The 13,461-nt window shown below is 42.2% G+C and overlaps 1 protein-coding gene across 16 annotated transcripts in view; it reads right to left on the bottom strand.

The window, feature by feature from the left end:
* Window positions 1-13,461, bottom strand: part of TRPM3 (transient receptor potential cation channel subfamily M member 3) — a 418,048-nt gene that overhangs the window by 155,373 nt on the left and 249,214 nt on the right. The window contains exon 1 of one of the 16 annotated variants that reach the window (XM_083576471.1): window positions 1,138-1,595. The exons of the other annotated variants lie outside the window; for them this stretch is intronic. The gene's annotated coding sequence lies outside the window, so the exon portion shown is untranslated. Of the gene's footprint in view, window positions 1-1,137; window positions 1,596-13,461 lie in introns of those variants that run through there. 16 annotated transcript variants of the gene reach the window in all.

Genomic DNA, 13,461 nt, shown 5'->3' with positions numbered 1-13,461 from the left:
ACTGATGAATTTGCCCATAAAATATTTCTGCAGAACTATCTTTAAAATGTAGCTTAGAGAAAATTAATTTGCTGGTCTAACAAGGTTAAATTTAAAAGTAAAATATGAACACTCTGTTAAGTATAAAAGAATTGCCTGATTAGACCTGACAACAGTCTTTCTAATCAGACTTTCTGTCACTTTGCTCTTTTAATTACTATTTTAATGTGGCCATTGTTCTCATGTTGTTAATTACTTTTATTAGGTTTATTGCATATTTTATTATTGCTTTGTTTTAATTTTTAGTGTAAGCTTGCTTTGGATAAACATTATAGCAGAATATAAATATCTTAAAGAAATAAAAAGCATCTACTTATAATTTCACAAGCAGAACTTATCCCAGCATTTGGTGCTAAGTAGTATTTTTTTGTGTCAGCTCATAGGAAAGATATTAAGATCAATTGACAAATGTTAATAAATAAAATGGTATACAATATATTCCCGAATTTCAGCTATAGCAACAGACTACCAATAGAAAAACAGTAAAATATTTATTACTATAATAATCTGCCTCTAATTTTCAATTATATCATTAATTTCAAATTTGTGAAGTTAGGCAAAAATCTGTCTTGTGTGGGACTGAAGTATGAAAAAACCCTTCATTGTTTAAAAAATATTTGAACCACTACTGTCTTTTCAGCCCCAAGGAAACTATAACTTACTTATTAATAATTACTGGTTTTCACTGCAATCGAAGGAGAAGGCATTCCATTCTACAGGCCAAACCAGCCAGTTAGTAAGAAATGCATCAGTGGCAATGAATGCAGCATATCAGTACTAATTTACATTAACAGATATTGCAGAATGAAGGCACAAAAGCAAAAACAATTGTTTAATGAATTTGCAATTATCAATTACTTCTGCATGTTAGATATAAGCAGTGCATAATAAACTGTGAATGATAATGTCTTTCATGAATGAAACAAATTTATGATCCATTTTTTCACCATCATTATTCTATAGATTATTCTAGCACTAAATAGCAAAACATACAGTTACTTGTAAATGTATACATTCATTTGTTCCTGCCTTATATCCCTGAAATATTTTGTTACTAAGCACTGCCACCAAATAATAATAATGTTAGTTATGATTTACCTGATCATCCGCCTTTGAGTGTGTCTAAAGTTCTCTCTGGGCAGTTTGTCCACATTTCTGTTGCTGGTCATTCTACTACTAATAATTCACTCCTGACCGCCCACCAGCAAAGTCATTCATTCCATTCTTGACCAAGAGATGTTAAAGTAAGCAATGAACTTGCGCCCATTAGCTGCTTGGAATGTGCCGCCATGGGATTAGCCTCATTAAGAGTTCTACAGACATCCACTTGCAGCTCCAAAACACGGCTTCGTTTGAACATCTAATCTGACGCCAAAAGAAAAACAAATCCCCCGAGAGCTTGGATTTATCTGGCACAAGCCCTGACAGGCTGTTGGGCTTTTGTTTCTTGCTTTTTTTCAATTATCAGAAAGAAGGTCTTGTGAAAGTGTGATAAGGTGTTCTGAGTCCTGAAAGTTCAACTCAGGAAAGCAAATCCTTCAAAAGAAACAGTGTACTAAGCTGGAAAGAACCTGAGCCCACATGATGTATATTAACTCTCCAAAGAATAAAACCCTCTGTGTTGGTTTAGCAACCGCTGGGAATTTCTATATATTGGTAGGGGGGAGAGATTCATCAACAAGTGTGTATCAAAAGTGCTGGTTGCCTTTCAGAACAATGTTTATCCTGTAATAAATGTAACATTTAAAAAAGTTTAAAACTTAAATCTTTTGATGAACAGAAGCACAGAAATCGGAAGTTAAAGGTTTGAACTTCATGAGGATAGATTAGGGCAGAAAGTGGGAGAGATGGACAATGAGATTATAAAAAGAACTGTTGGAAAAGATATCAGCTGCCTACACAGATATACCTTTAAAGCACATTCAAAGCACATTTCTCTTCTTCAAAGAATTCTGGGCCCTGTAGGTTTTCAAGGCACTGTAGGTTACCCCTCAGAAACTGCAGTAACTAATTAATTAATTAACAACAACAACAACAACTCTATTATTTGTACCTTACCCATCTGACTGGGTTGCCCCACTCTGGACAGCTTCCGACACATATACAAACATAATAAAACATTAAACATTTAAAAAAACTTTCCTATGTCCAGAATTCTTTGAGTTAAGAATGTGCTTCAAATGTGCTTTAACTGTATTGTGTGTACGCAACCTAAACGCATAACCTTTGCTGGATTCAAGCACCTAGAACAGAGGAGGAAAACCTTCTCCAGCCTGAGGGTTGCATTCCATCATGGAGAACCTCCGGGGTTGTCCAGGACACTGGAGAGGGGAGCCCGAGGCAACAGTGGGCAGAGCAGTGGGTGTGACTCATCACTGTGCACAGTTGGCCAAATTCCAGTCACAGAAAAGACAAATGGTATCACACACACCCCTCCATCGAGGAAAGAAAGATACATCATTACCACACTCCAAGGACACATTTCATCCAGACAAAAGAACTCACAGAGGACTCAGAGCAGGACTGGGAGGTCTGGCCTGGGGGGGGGGGGGCGAGGACCAGACAGAGGGGCCTGGAGGGCCTCATCCAGCCCCTGCGCCTGAGATTCTATCCCAACCTAGAAAACAGGAGCATCAAGTTGTGCTGGCACTGTGATCCTAGAAAGTGGGTCTTCTTACATTAAGGCAAGGCAACAAGTATTTGCTCCCCCTCCCCTACTGCAGTTCTTCATGCCACACCTTGCACTCTTTCAGAAGGTCCCCCAAGACTCAGAAGCAACTTTTTCAGTGGGTAAGGGCTCCACAGCGGGGAGGGGGGGTGAAGACTAAGCATCCTGCTCCACACAAGCAGAAGTTTTGCCCTTGCTAGCACCAAGCCCCCATTGGATACAACCCAGTGACTTTACCGTTTATAGTTGTTGCTGTTGGCATCCCTCTGTCTTGAGAGACAATGGAGTGTCCCTCTAGGGGTGAAGTCAAACTGCTGCATTAGCAGCCCCCGAGTGACCTCCCCAAGGCACAAGTCTGGGCAGCGTGTCTGGAGCTCCTGGGCTGCCCAGCTGACAAGATGCCTCAGCCTCACTGATGCAGCCGATTGGGTGCCTGGGCCAGCACACGTGCCCTGCCCCCAGGGTTGGGGCGAGCTGGGGCAGGACGCTCCGCGGGGCCTCTGAGGAGTCTGCCTGCCTCTTCCCACTCAGCCGCCCTACAGCTGAGGGGGAGGCGGTGGGCAGACCGTTTGGGGCAGCGCGGAACCTGCGGGCACCCGAACCACCTGCAGGCCCCGTGGTGAGTGCCGCCCGGCATTTTGTCACCCTCCTCAGTGGTGATACCTGGGGTGGCCCACCCACACCGCCCCCCTTCCTCCACCCAGGGACTGATGGGGTCCAAAGGAAAGCAGAGCAAGATGTTTGGCACCTGCTTGGCTGCAGGAGCTGCCAGAAGGAGGCAGACAAGGTGCCGTTCAGCTCCGGATTTGTGAAGGGTTTACCATTTATTATACTGTGCCCATTATTAAGCCCCTTTTGAAATTTCTTTATACTTAAGTACAAGAATAAGGAGTCTTAAAAATTAATAATAATAATAATCTGAACTGAACTGAACTGAACTAAAATAAAATCTACTCCTGATCATAAGCTCAATAGTTTTTGGCAATGACTTTACATATTCATATTCAAATGTTCTAATATGCGGCTGAACATATTATATCTGGCAATTTTATTTTATTTTAAGCTGGAAACCTTTGAAAAGACCTCTTGGGAAAAACCAAACATATATGCCAGCATTTATGTATGTGTGTAGTGGGGAAGAATCTACCAGAGGATATTGTTAAGTTAGAACAACAGTTAAGGGAGTGCCTCCGTTATGCCTATAAATCCAAACTGGTTGCAGACACTCACTGCTAAGCGCCATGTGGTATTTTCAAGGAATGGGTAATGGGTGTCTTATGCTCATAGTAATCACAACAATTCTGGATTCCTGTGAAAAGAAGTCTTTCTGTTGCATGCAACCATGATTCCAAAAGGGTGTATTTTTTAAAAATTGCACAAGCACCTAAAGGTATTCTCTGGGTGGGTTATTATTTTTCACGCAAGGGATGTGCGGCCCCAAATTGACAGAGTATAGCTGTGTATTTTCCCAATAGGTGAAAAGCAGAGTTCAGTCAAAAATAGGAAATTGGGACAACAGCAAAGATTGAAGCCAGATTGGAGGCTTCATAAAAAAGTGTTTATAGAAGTTTATGAACCAATTGTTAACATCCTTTTTCTTGTTTGAGTGCTGACTTTGAATGGATCCAATATCCTGTACCTATTTTTCTCAGAAATGTCAATCATTGCTTGGTTGGGGGAGGTAGAAAGCTAGTTTGCCTTTTGGGAGGTAGTCTTGAAAGTGGGCCTGAAAGCGACACAGAGGCTGAGCTTGCTCTCTGTAGGAATTCAGTGCTATGGATTTTTACTTAATACAGTTATATCCTGCATTTCCTCAAAGGAACTCAGTACTTGACATAAATGGTTCTCCTCTTCCACAACCTGCTCTGGATGAAGGGGGCTGATTTTCTGGCTTTATACTACCAGGGGAAAAACATTTTGTACATGATCAGTGAAAACATGAGATGATACAGAACTGAGATCAAGCATTGTAAACAAGTTCCAGTTCTGATTCTTGGTTCAGTTAAGCTCCCTCCTGATAACGCCTTTAAACAGCAATTACCGGTATACACATTATTATACATTTAAATACAGATTATACACATTAAATAGAGATAATACACATTCTGAAATCTACCATATAAATGCCATTAAAAATACATGTTAAAAATTTAACTCAGCTTCAGAGATTCAAAATAAGTTAGTAAAAACTCCTAAGTTAGACTCCTAAGTAGCAACAATTGCTGTCAAAGCCGAGTCAGCTGCAGGAATTTGCTGGGAAAATTTGCTCCTGAGCAGTGATATTTAAGTGGTGATCAAGGAGATGGAGGTTCACACAGGGTGGTTCAAATCACACTTGTGCCTTACTAGGTAATTCTTGGGTGGGATGTATAAGGAATTATTGCTGGAAGGGTCAGCTTTAGTAGTAAGAGCTGTGGGAAGGATAGATTTAGCTAACGGTGTCATAACCTCACTAATCTCTACAGTGCAAAGATTAACTTTATCATGAGAAGAAGAAAAAAGCAGGGTTAGTCTGTTCTCTGAATAATGACACTGTGCAGATTTTAAAAAAAGCTACCAAAGCCATTTGAATAATACATGCTTTATTTGAATTGGAATAGCACTTGCAACTTGCTGTTTAGGTAAAAATTCTCAAGTCCTGGCACCTGTGGACTGTATATCAATCAAGCAATGCAGCTGCAGGGCCTCAATTTGTTTCAATAAATCTTGCTGCACTTCATCTTGCAATTTCCTGGAAAATGGTTCTACTACTTATTTTGAGCAGGAAAAAAATACCCCACTTCCAGTTTCCTGTTCAAAAATGTGTGCTTCTCTTGTCTTCCCCTATCCTGGTGCCCTCCAGCTGTCTTGGACTACAACACCTTCAGCCTCAGCCATAACTAATGGTAGAGTATCTGCCCTGCAAGAAGAAGGCCCCGGTTCAGTCCCTGGCCATCTCCGGGGCGGGGGGGGGGAGAATATCCACCCTGAAATTGTACAAAAGCTGGTGCCAGACAATCCCAAGCTAGATAGTCCAATGGCCGGACTCTGTATAAAGGGAGCTTTCTATGTTCTAACAGCTGGAAGGCACAAATTGAGGAAAGGCTCTCTCTATAGAGTTTGGGGCTCTCCATTATTTATTTCATTACAGTTATGTCCTGTCACAGAATGCAAGGGGGAGGTCTCCCATCCAGGCACTGACCAGACCCAACCCTGCTTAGCTTCAGCCTCACAAGCTTTCAGACCATGCTGTGGGACCACAGCACCCAATTTTCTCTTTACAGAAGAGCAAACATATGGACATGCATAAGGACAAAGACTTTAGATGTTATTAATGAAGCTGCTTTTATCCCTTTATTCATCTGAAAATATGTTCCATACCCTTCTAATGCATTTGCATCAACTTACAACAATTAAAAACGATCTGGTAATAATGTACAAAAGAAAAAAAAGACCCCAAAGTATGAAAATGGAAACAGGACCAGAGGATAAAATGTGATTCTACCATATAAAAACTATCTGATCGGTAAGACAAATGGTTGCTAGGAAAAAAAGTTTTAACCAGTCATTAGAAACCAGGCATGTGGCAGGTGTGGATCCTCCAGGGCAAGGTTGTCTAAAGTACGGGCCAGGCTCTCTGTCTCGCCTGATCAGTCGTGCCTCAATCTACAGACAAGAGCCTTTCTGAGGGATCTTAGGGAGCAGACGGGATAAGCAGAGGAGGAGACAGTCCCTTAGATATCCTGGACTTGGAGGACACATGCAGAGTTTGGTCACTGTGGGTCATGCACTGGTAAGCCCCTTCAGCAGGTGGGATCATAGAATCATAGATATTTTAAAAATGTTTTAGATTTTTCCATTTTGCTTTAGGCTGGTTTTAATGCAAGGTTTTTTATTGTTGTAAGTCACTTTGAGTGATTTTTGTAATACAGTGGTACCTCGGGTTACATACGCCTCAGGTTACATATGCTTCAAGTTGCAGACTCCGCTAACCCAGAAATAGTACCTCGGGTTAAGAACTTTGCTTCAGGATGAAAACGGAAATCGTTCTCCGGCGGTGTGGCGGCACTGGGAGGCCCCATTAGCTAAAGTGGTGCTTCAGGTTAAGAACAGTTTCAGGTTAAGTACGGACCTCCGGAACGAATTAAGTACTTAACCCGAGGTACCACTGTAACTCAAAAAAAGTGAGCAAGAAGTCTAACAAGTACTTTTATTACCTTGGTAATAAAAACATTACTACTGCATGCTTTACGTGAAGTCCAAAAGCTGCTGCTGGTTCAGAATGCCACCTCCCACCCATATGGGACACTGCTGCTCAAGGATTTGAACCAGCTGCCAATCAGCTACTGGGCCAAATTTGGGATTTTACTGTTGGTGTATAAATCCCTAATAGCCTGGACCTTTTTCCTTGACAGGCTGTTTCCTTGAGCTCTTAGGTCATTGAGCGAGGCTCTCTTGTGGTAATCCACATGTCCTGCAAGTTCATTTAATGAGAACCTGAGGCAGCCACACTTCAGAATTCCCCCTGGAATTAGGATGGTGCCAAGTACAGTGGTACCTTGGGTTACAAACGCTTTGGGTTACAGACTCCGCAAACCCGGAAGTTGTACCTCAGGTTGTGAACTTTGCTTCAGGATGAGAATGGAAATCATGTGGTGGCGGTGTGGCAGCAGTGGGAGGCCCATTAGTGAAAGTGCGCCTCAGGTTAAGCACGGTTTCACATTAAGAATGGGCCTCGGGAATGAATTAAGTTCGTAACCCGAGGTACCACTGTATTTGCTGTTTTAGGTGCTTCTCCAAAGTACTATTTCTTTTTTCCCTTTAAATGGCCTTTTCAAGGTAACATTGTTGGATATTGTTTGTGTTGGTTTTACAGATGGAATCAATGTACAGTGGTACCTCGGGTTACAGACGCTTCAGGTTACAGACACTTCAGGTTACAGACTCCGCTAACCCAGAAATAGTACCTCGGGTTAAGAACTTTGCTTCAGGATGAGAACAGAAATCGCACGGCGGCGGTGCATGAGCAGCAGGAGGCCCCATTAGCTAAAGTGGTACCTCAGGTTCTGCACAGTTTCAGGTTAAGAACGGACCTCCGGGATGAATTAAGTACTTAACCCGAGGTACCACTGTATTTTTATTGTTTTAACCTTGTAGACTTTTTCTATACAATCACAATATTTTTAAGTGGTAATAGGTTTATACATTCTTTTAAAAGTAGCACAACATCTAGCACGATGTCAAGCAAATACGAAGTCAAGCAAATATCAGTTATAATACATCATCAGTAAAAATGATTTGTTGACAGTATTCAAATGTAAACATCCCTGACATAAGAAGAGTAAAAGGAAAGGGAATAGTTCAAATTCTGTATCCCAATTAACCAGTGACTCCCGTAAGTTACATAGACATCACTTATTTTACAGAAGAATACTATGGTTGTTCCCAGCAACAAAAACAGCAGCCACTAGGCCACTGACTAGCTTTGAGAAACTCCTCCTAACAACAGAGGAACACAGTAAAGGGGCATATAAACTACTACTCCAAGACACTACAGACCCTCTTACCATAATGGGAGCAGGACAAAGGACATGAATTAAACCATACCCAGTGGTCTAGTCTATGGTCTAAACCACCATTCAAATCCATCTCATCCAAAAGAAGAGAACTCACCCAAAAACTTATATCTAGATGGTACCTAACACCATGGAAGCTAGCACAGATACACCCAGGAACTTCATCTAAATGCTGGAGAGGCTGCACCGCAATAGGCACGCACCTCCACCTGTGGTGGTAATGCCCCAAAGTCCAATGCTTCTGGATATCAGTGCTGCAGGAAATTTCCAAAATAGCAAAACAGGTAATAGAAACAACTCCAGAACCCACCCTATTAAATATCTTCCAAGACAGCAACACACAAGTACACTTCAAGGAATTCATGTCACTTACTCTCAGCAGCTAGAAATATCATAGCTGGACACTGTAAAGACCTATCAGGAGTGAACACAGACCACTGGGACAAAAATGTATGGGAAACTCAAACTAGCATGGGGACAAGCTACGGAGGATGCCTTCACCCCCGTGTGGTTCCCCTTTATTATATGCGCAGCACAACAGGACAATGACCTATCCCCTCCAACAGCATACGAATCAATATGGCTAACCTGACCCAACAACCTAGCCCACCTCCCTCACACAAGTAAGCCACACCGCAATCAACTAAACACAGCCAACCACGCTTGGGAAGCCCTAACCTCTTGCAATATCAATAAAAATGAATGCGGTAAATACATAAACAAAGGTGTGATGCTGACCCATGTGATGCTGACACAAACCCCCCTACACTAAGAATAAGCAATAGAATGAAAAACACTATCCCCCTCTTCCCCCTCTCCCCTTTTCCCCTGCTGCAAGATGTCTGACAAAAATGTCTCTCATCAAACATAAATAAACTGTTAAAGAGACTATGAATTGAAAGTAGAGACAATAGATGTGCTGTTCTTTGTTCGTCTGTTTGCTTTGCAACACAAAACTCCCCAATAAAAACTAATTTATACAAAACCCTAGAATATTTATGGTTGTTAAAATCATCATCTGGGCCTCACCCTTTGCTCTTTTCATGACGCTGGATGAAGGGAAAGAAAAGTAGGGGAGTGTAAGTCCAGGGCACTGGAGTTGGGAAAAGAACGACAATTCTCATTGCCTCCACTCTCCCAGCCCATGACAGGCCTTCAGTAGTTCATAATATGTACAGCAGGGATAGCCAGGGGAGGAGCCTCCAGGGGTTGTTGGAGCCCAACTCCTCTCCTCCCTGATCACTGGTCAAGCTGGCTGGGGATTATGGGAGCTGCAGGCCAACATCTCAAATGCACCATGTTGGTGACTTCGGATGTATGGATTGCTTATTTTCCTAAAGAGACCCCAGCCAATGTACAGTGCTTAGAAAAGGATACAGTTAAAAAAATAGTATCTGCAGACCATAATGAACTAAGCTAATCTTTCAGCTTCATCTGCAAAATAGCAGCAACACAAACACACCACAGAACAATAATTCATTCTGCAGAAAAAGCAAACTGTACATGTATTACTTATAACAATAAAGGTAAAGGTAAAGGGGCCCCTGACCATTCTGGGGTTGCGGCGCTCATCTCGCTTTATCGGCCGAGGGAGCCGGCGTACAGCTTCCGGGTCATGTGACCAGCATGACTGAGCCATTTCTGGCAAACCAGAGCAGCGCACGGAAACGCCGTTTACCTTCCCGCCGGAGCAGTACCTATTTATCTACTTGCACTTTGACGTGCTTTCAAACTGCTAGGTTGGCAGGAGCAGGGACCGAGCAACGGGATTTGAACTGCCAACCTTCTGATCGGCAAGCCCTAGGCTCTGTGGTTTAACCCACAGCGCCACCCGCATCCCTTATAACAATAGGAAGAAGCAAAAATAAGTCTGTATTACATATATTTCTTATAGTAAAAGTAGAATTACCTGATTCCCTTTTTGATTATTTTAGATGTCATGCATGATAATCTTGTAATTGTTCCTTTCAATTATTTTTTTTAATGAATAAAATAAATCTGAAATATATAGCTGTCTAGCTGGGAGTCAAAATGTTAGGATCTTGGTCTAGCTATAGTAGCATATTGCTGCAATCCACCCGCATCTCTTAGTGGTGTGAAATTCCAGGGGTTCCAGGTACTTACCCAGGGTTCAGTTTCCTTGGAATGAGGGACAGCGGAGAATGTGGTATCTTATTATGTATAAGACTTATTTACACATATATACAACCTGAGCCTGTGACGGAGGGATTCGCAGCATCAACACCACAGTAAGTTATTGCTTCTCCCATAGCCACAGGCTTGGATCCCAGCAGAAATCAGGCATGACCCTGTCTTGCAGCCACCTAGCCTGCTTCTCACTTCTAGCTTACACACCTCAACTCTGGTTTTGGTCCTTCAAATTGACAGTCCTCTGGCACAGAGCCACTTTCTTTGTTACCTTAGCCACCCATATTTAGGCAGCCAGTGCTAAATCCTTGTTGAATACAGGAATTAGAAAGGACTCAGGCATGCAGCCTACCCCCAAACCCCCTCACAATACTATAAACAAGGTGTTAATGCACAGCTAGTAGCATTTAAATGTCAACAGGGATGCAAATTCTAATTCACCTTACAGGTGTATTCAGTTCAAAGCAACACAGCACAGACAGAATGCATCCTCATTCAAATGCACAGCTGATTTATGGTCATGACCAGAGCATAATATCTTGCTAAAATCTGTTTATGCCTCAGCTGAAACAGAGTATGGATGTTGACTCCTCAGAGTTGACATCTTCAGAACAAAGACTGCCAGAGCCTATTGATCCTTTGACCAACCAGATGCAGACTTTCCAGATCAAGATGGCTTTGACATTTAACATGGCTATGCAGTTGCAATCTATAACAGTACAGGTATGTTTCTGCCTGGTCACCATAACTTCTCCTGGAGATGTGAAACTGCCAACAATGGAATAATGTCCAGTAGATAAAGGGAGCATTCCTTGCATTCCTCTTGGTACTTTCATGCAACAAGTACTAAAGCTGCATAACTAACTAAGCTTTTCCCCATATCATTCATGTACTTTCTGTTCTTTCTGCATTATTTGATACTAAGAAAAAGTTACCATTCGAGTCGTTCCAAGAACAATCTTTGATTGTCCTTTCAGTTCAAGTGCGCAACAGGAAGAAATAAAATCCAATACCCACCTTCTTATCACTGCACGGAATGAGGAACTTGGTTTATTGGATACATCTTGTTTTAAATTGTATTGAAAATAAGGAGTAATTTAAGGCAATCTATATCAAAGTTCACATGACTCTGAATTTTAAATAAGCCTTTATCCCCAGTTAAAACAGCTAGGAAACCTTCACAATAATAAAGCCACACTGAAGCCACATTGAAGCAGGCAAACTCATGCTGCTTTGGAGCACTTGTTCACTCAAGGGAGCCATTCATTTTTATGAATGCTGGAGATCTCAAAGGCTGCTGCAGCTGAGATCCAGGGGCTTCCAGCTCACCTACTCTATTGCTTCTGTAAATTGACAAGTCCCATGAACGCTGCTTTTCACTGCCACATTCCTCTCTGTAATCATGTCAATGGAGTCACAGGGATGCAGAGAAAGGACCCATTCTATAGACATGGCATAAGAGCTGCATATGAGCATGGAAAATACTTGCCACCTAGCAGTCTAGATCACAGAGACGGCTGCTGTGTCCTCGGATGTAGAACTTAGTTTCCTCTAGATTTTATACAACCTCAGTCATATTTCTCCACACAGGAATCCTGCGAAGGAACTCCACAGTATGAACCTGAGTGATCCAGTCAAAGCACAGTGAAATCATTGTGCAATCCCTGGGTATTCATCCTCATCACTCAATAGCATTACAGAAGGAAAATTTTGAGCATGCCCCTAAAATCTTGTTAAAAAATACTACACTGTGTTATGCAGTGCTTTTTTTTCTGGGGCAACACAGTGGTACGCATACCCCTAAACGTTTTGTGAATCTAAGTTTGGCCTCATTGAGGGGCAGTATTTCAATATGTGTAGGAAAATGAGAGTACCCCTAAATTTTTTTTTTAGAAAAAAGCACTGGTGTTATATATACTGGTGTTGCATATTTCATGCCTAAACCAGGCTACCAGTACTTCTCCGACTGTCTTATCTATCCCCTCAAAAGCAGAAAACTTATAGAATAAACTAAGCTCTTATCTTAATGAAACGAAGATACAATGAAGTATTTTTAGAGCGTCTTTCTGGCACTGATACTCCAAAGTCCGAAGTGGTGTGGGGCTGTCTTGCGAGAGGCACAACGGAAAGGACAAGTAGGCATGCTTTCAAAACAGCATAAGAGACTCCTGGGAGCCTCAAGGGCCATTGCCCGGCTGTGAGTTCTGAAGAGCCCAGACTCACAGAAACAAACTGGGGCAAATGTCGAAAATGCTTTAAAATAGTTTTTAAATCTGTGGTGTTTTGAATTTTGTTTGTTTTGTTTTTGCTTTGTTGAGGGTGGGCAAAACATTTTGTTGGGGCTGCGGGTTAGTTTAATTTTAGTATACTTGTAAATTGTTTTTTGTTTTTGTTTTTTAAATTACAGTAGTTTCTATTGTTTTATTGTATAGTTTGTATTCTGTTTGAAGGGGAGAGGGTCAGGGCTGCCGGGGAGTGGGTCCCAGCCAACAGAATGGCTGTGGCAGGTTCCACAGCAGGGGGATGCACTGGGACACCCGATCTCAGTGATCATGCGTAGGAGGAGGAGTTACGCTAAGACCAGACCATGTCAATACCGAGGAGGAAGGTTTAGTTATTATTTGAGGACTACCCCTACCTCCGGGTCTGGTCTTGACTGGAAGGATGCTGGAATCAACAAGGGAGACCCACATGACCTTAAGGTGCTGCTGTGCAATGCCAGGTCAATGATTTGCAAGACCACTGCCATCCACGACTTGATCATGGATGGAGGACTTGACCTGGCATGTGTGACAGAGACTTGGTTGGATGAAGCAGATTCTTGATGCTGCTTGTCCACCAGGTTTCTCTTATGAACAGCACCCCAGGTAATTTGGGTGGGTTGCTGTGATTTTTAGGAAGTCATCAGCTTACACCAGGAGCCCTATTGGGAACACCCAGTTTTCTGAGTGCATGTTGTGGAAGTCATGTGGGCAGGGAGGGGGGGTTGTAGTGATTTTTAGGAAGTCATTAATTTGCACCAGGTGTCCTACTGGGAAGACCCAGTTCTCT

The sequence above is a fragment of the Podarcis filfolensis genome, assembly GCF_964270895.1.
Source record: "Podarcis filfolensis genome assembly, chromosome: 11".
In the NCBI taxonomy this organism is placed as follows: domain Eukaryota; kingdom Metazoa; phylum Chordata; class Lepidosauria; order Squamata; family Lacertidae; genus Podarcis; species Podarcis filfolensis.
Note: the sequence above shows the minus strand (reverse complement) of the source record. Positions and strands in the feature narration are given on the sequence as shown.